Here is a 5,929-nt window from a genome sequence, read left to right on the forward strand (position 1 = left end):
AGTATTAAATGATTTGGTAAATTATTCCAGCATTGAGTTAACCCTTCTAGTGCGGTTGTCCTGTGGGTCTGAACCAAATGCTCATACGCTTGATAGACTTCCTCTCTCATTGGAAGTACTATCTTACTAACATCATCTCTTATTAGCAACTTTTGCCAATCATAATACAGAACCCTGGGTGCTTCTGATTCCCTTCTCAATGGTAATGGATAGTCAAGCTCTAATTTTTCAAACTCCCTGGCTTGTGGTCCTATAATCATCTCATTTTGGATCCATGACATTAAAGCTCTGAGATGGATATCTCCAATATACAATAAAGGATTTCATTCTATATCTTGGGGTACAGCATAGTTATGTAAATATAATTCACATAACAAATTCCTTATAGCATGTGGAGAGGTTTGATAAGCATGATAGAATTCCTCAGGTGTTTCCAAGGATGGATTAAGGTCCCTAACAATGCGGTTTAGTCTGAAATTTAGATACCACTCTTTCAAATGTACTGCATAAATTCTTGGGGGTGCCCTACACTGCATCATCTCAGGAACCATACCATAAATCACTTCTACCTTAGCTTCTAATTCCTCAATTCTATTATCTTTCTTTTCAATCTCTTTTTGCTGCTTATTAATTATCCCCTGCAACTTATCCTTCTCTATTTCCCATTGCCTAAAAAATGTTAAAGCAATTGATAAACTACTTAGGGATGAAGGAGGTCTAATAGGTCCTACCTTAGACTGTGGAATTTCTTCAATAAACTCTTCATTCTGAGTTGACATATCTCCTACATTTTCTTCAAGTTGTTGTAGAACATCTTCAACAATCTCTTCACATTGCAATGCCACAGAAGAAAGATTTGCTAGCTTATCCATTACAACTTCTTCCTGAATTTCTTCTTTGATTTCTTCTTCTGCAGGGTTTTCTTGAATTTCCTCTTCCAAAGGGTTTTCTTGCATTTCTTTCTCTGCAGCATCTTCTTTTTCTGAAGTTTCTACTACAATAACCTCTGCGGGATTACTCACAAGTTGAGTTTTTTGTGTCCTCCTTCTTGTTCTCCTTACATACACTTTTGAAACAGCTGTAGGAGTTTTTGTTTTTGTTCGATGCCTCTTGGCTGCAGGAGGAATCTGCGTTTCCTGGGGCCGGATAACAAATTCTTCATCTGATTCATCCTTTTCCAATTATTTTCCTTCCCTCTGCAAAACAGGTGAATCTGTTTGAAGAGAAGTAGAGGGTTGTTCTTCGATTGACTCTGCTTCAATATTTTCTTCCATAATAATTGCGGCTCCTTCAACAACCAGCAAACCCTCATCTTCACTAGAAAGATCTTCTACAACAATCTCTTCTTGAGCCGGCAGATTATTCGCAATAGGGGCTTTATCAACCCTAAATTACAGAATATCCTAAAATACACCCCATTCCATTTGTAAAACATCTCTCAGGGACCACTGTACAAGCAACTTAACCAGTCCATGATGGCTAACATAGCGATTTCCATATTTTCAAGTCTCCTTAGCACTTATAGAAATGAGATGGTATAAGAAATTAGGGACATTAACTCACCAGCCATGACGCAGATGACTAAGTAACTTAAAATGAGGTGAATGCAGGTTTGAATACCGCCATTCACATGTAATATATTTCCTAACATACAAAGCTACCTGAGGCCAATGTGCTGGTAAAGAAACCCTTCTAGTCCCTTATCTATCCACCATTAACGGTCTGTCAGTAGAAATTGTGAACTCTACCCTGGCACTCCTTGCGTCTTTTGATTCTGGAAAGAGTTCTCCTTTCTACAGCAACCCTATGACCTCTGCAACTCGTTGCTCCGTAGCAATTACCCTTAACCCTTTAACTGTAGCTTCTCCTTCATCAAAGAAATGCATAAATTCCACAACTATTTCATCATTGTAATCCCTGATTTTCAAGAAATAATCCAACCAGTCGTGGTTTCGAAAATAATGCTCATAGATAACATCCTGCAGCAACCCTTCATGGACCATTGGCTCATGGCGAATTAGATCACCACCCATCTTTTACTCTGATACTTTCGCAGCTTCACCAAAATGTTTGACAGTTTTGCAAAAAAATAAAATCTACATATCTTAATTTTGGCGGCAGAACTTATTATTCACTTGTGTGAAATAATAATCATCATAAGTAATGTCAGTTAGGAAATCAATTCGGGGTATCAAAAAACTGATAATAAATCTTATTGGAAAAAAGACCATACAGTACCCCCCCCCCCAACTTAACCTAGCACGTGTCCACATAGGCTGACGAGATTTCGGGATTGGAGCGGATTTAAAGAGGATAAAATCATAATGAACTAATAAATGCATAATTAAAATAAAGTACAATATACATGTACCTACAATTGGGCAAAAATGATGGCAAAATGAAATGAAGTGACAGGTAAGAAAGTGGAATGGAATGTAGTGGATGGAACTTTATGTACGGAGAACAATATTCCCATGGAAATATTTTATTATGATACAGTGAATAAGTTCATTGCATAGGCTGCAGGATCATCACCTTTATCAATATGCTCAAGTGCAACAGGAAGCTCATGAATTGATACCGAATCATTGACAGTTGCTACAAGAACCTTGCCATTTGCTGCAGGAACTTTTATTTCACTTTGTGGAGCAAACTGCTAGAGGAACTCTTCTCTAGTAGCTGGCTTGTAATAAAGTCGTAGTCGGTGTCCATTCACTAAGAGTTTAAATCGAACAAGATCTATTGTGGACAAACGGACTGCTCCATTCTGAAAAACTTCTTCTACCTGATAAGGACCTAACCACCTTGTTTGGAGTTTGCTCATAGCATCTTTATATTTGGAATCATACAGGAGTGCCCAGTCACCAACTTTGAATTTATTTTCTCTGATATATTTATCATGCCATCTTGCTCTTTGGTTTTGAATCAATTCTATTTGTTGAATAGCTATCTTCCTCCATTCATCAAGAGCATTTAACTGTTGAATGCATTCCTTCTGTGCTTCAGACAATGTCATATTCAGTTGTAGAGTTGTTCTCAAGGTTTTATGCTCAAATTCAATAGGCATCATTGTTGTTTTGCCATAAACCATCTGAAAAGGTGTGAATCCAATTGGTGTTTTCCATGTTGTTCTATATGCACAAATTGCCTCAAAAAGTCGATGAGACCAATCTTTCTTGTGGATAGACACTGTTTTTGTAAGAATAGCTTCCAGCTCTCTATTGGTAACTTCTACTTGTCCATTAGACTGTGGATGATATAGAGTAGATTTCCTGTGTCTTATATTGTATTCATTGACCAAATTTTTTATCAATGTTGATGTAAATTGAGGTCCCTAATCTGAGACAATTTCCCTTGGTACTCCATACCTTGTAAATATTTCTTCATAGAGAAACTCAGCCACCTTATTATCTCTTACATGTGCATAGCTCTAGCTTCTACCCATTTTGTTACATAGTTTGTACATACCAAGATATAACATTTGTCATTAGAAGGTGGATCAATGGGACCAACAAAATCTAATCTCCACTTGTCAAATGGTGTAACAGATATTTGAGGATATAGTGGCATCTCATCAGATTTTGTAGGTCTGCCCATTCGCTGACATCTGTCACATTTCCTTATGTACTGAGCTGCATCCATGTGTAATTTAGGCCAATAGTATCTGGTATTGAGTATTTTCAATGTTGTCCTTTTGGCAACAAAATGTCCTCCACATAGCTCATCATGACATGCATGCAAGATGTCATATTTTTCATCTTCTCTAACACATCTTCACATGACTTGGTCAGGTTCAGTATAAAATAGACAATCAGCAATCCATGAAAAGTTAAAACTTTTTTCGACTAGCAACCTTCTTTCCTTAGGAGAAAAATAAATTGGCATCTTAGCTGCAGCTAAATAGTTGGCAATATCAGCATACCATGGAGTATGAGCCTGTATGAGAAACAAATTCTCATCTGGAAAAGTGTCATTTATCATTGTAGAATCTTCCTGCAATTGAAGACGTAAAAGATAATCTGCAACAACATTAGACTTCCCTGGCTTATCAACAACTGTGATATCAAATTCCTGCATCAACAATAACCAGCAAGCCAGTCTACCAGTGATTGATGGCTTATTCATGAGATATCTAATTGTAGTATGATCGGTATGCACAAATATGGGATACCTTGTAATATAGTGTCTAAACTTGTTAAGGACATATATGACATCTAGCATTTGATTTTTAGTAACTGTATAATTCAATTCAGGTCCTTGCAAATTCTTGCTGATATAATATATTGCATTTTTCAACTTGTCAACTTTTTGTCCCAGCAATGCTCCTACGGCATAATCAGATACATCAATATGGATTTGGAATGGTAGAGACCAATTTGGTCCTTTAAGAACTGGTGCTTGAGTCAAAGCATGCTTAAACTTTAAAAAAGCTTCATTGTATGTTGAGGTCCATTTAAATTATGCATATTTAGTAAGCAGTGAATATAAGGGACTTGCAATTTTGTTGAAATCTTTGATAAACCTTCTGTAGTATCTAGTATGGCCAAGAAAAATTCTCACATCTTTCTACTTCACAAGGTCATTAATATGTTGAATAACCTCAATCTTTGTGGATCCACCTGTATGCCTTGTATAGATATTTGATGACCAAGGACTATTCCTTCTTCCATCATAATGAAACACTTCTCACTGTTTAGAGACAAGTTGTAGTCTTCACACCGCTGCAAAACTTTCTTCAAATTACCTAATGCTTGATCAAATTCAGAGCCATAAGTTGTAAAGTCATCCATGTAAATTTTCATAATATCTTGAGAAATATCAGAAAAAATACTGATCAGTGCCTTTTGAAAAGTGGCTGGAGCATTACACAACCCAAAAGGAAGAACATAATATGCATATGTGCCCCATGGGCAAGTAAATGTTGTTTTCTCTTGATCCTTGGGAGCTATTTGTATCTGATTATAGCCACTAAATCCATTCAGGAATGAAAAATATCTCTTACCAGTAAGAGAATCCAATACCTGATCCACAAATGGTAGTGGAAAATGATCCTTCCTTGTGGCTAAGTTCAAGGCTCTATAATCAACACATACTCTCCATTTGCCTCCCATTTTAGGTACTATCACCAAAGGTGATACCCATTGACTGTCAGAGATATGATAGATAAACTCAGCTTTCAACAATTTCTGCAATTCTTCTTTAACTATCTCCTTCAAGGCAGGGTTGACTCTTCTTTGAGGTTGTCTGAGGGGGCAACACTCATCCTTTATGTAAATGCGATGAGTACAAACTGTTGGATCCATTTCATTCATATCCTTGTAATCCCATGCAAAAGCATTTCTATGGAGTTTTAGCAAGTCTACTAGGCTATCATTTTGAGTATCTGCTATATTCTTATTGATGTTCAAATATTTATTCAATTCCACCTCTATCTTGATAGTAAGATCAATCTGATTTATATCAGAAAAATGAGAATAAGACAATTCCTACAGCAACAAGGTATGCAAGATATCAATGGCTGCAGGAAAGTCCAAACCTGCAATATTTAGAACCAATTCCTGCAATTCTTGGTCTTCTATTAATTCATTTATCAAGACCTTATAAAGAATTGATTTTTCATTATATAACTGATGAGTGGCACTCGATTAATCATCATAAGGTGATTAATAGAGTCAATTTCTTCAGATTCCTCTCCCAAAATAGGCCAAACAACCTGTTGCTGCTCAAGTTGAGGTTGTGTTGGGGAATACAAGGCTAATGTTTTTGTGGAACTGCCATCTGAAATAGTCATGTCTCCTGATCTATACCCAATATATGCATCAGTTGTGGCAAGCCATGGTCTTCCCAAAATAACTAGATATCCCCCCAATGTTGCTTTTGGAGATAAAATCATAAAGTCTGCAGGATATTCCCAGGAATCTAGAATAAC

The sequence above is a fragment of the Cryptomeria japonica genome, chromosome 6, assembly GCF_030272615.1.
Source record: "Cryptomeria japonica chromosome 6, Sugi_1.0, whole genome shotgun sequence".
In the NCBI taxonomy this organism is placed as follows: Eukaryota; Viridiplantae; Streptophyta; class Pinopsida; order Cupressales; family Cupressaceae; genus Cryptomeria; species Cryptomeria japonica.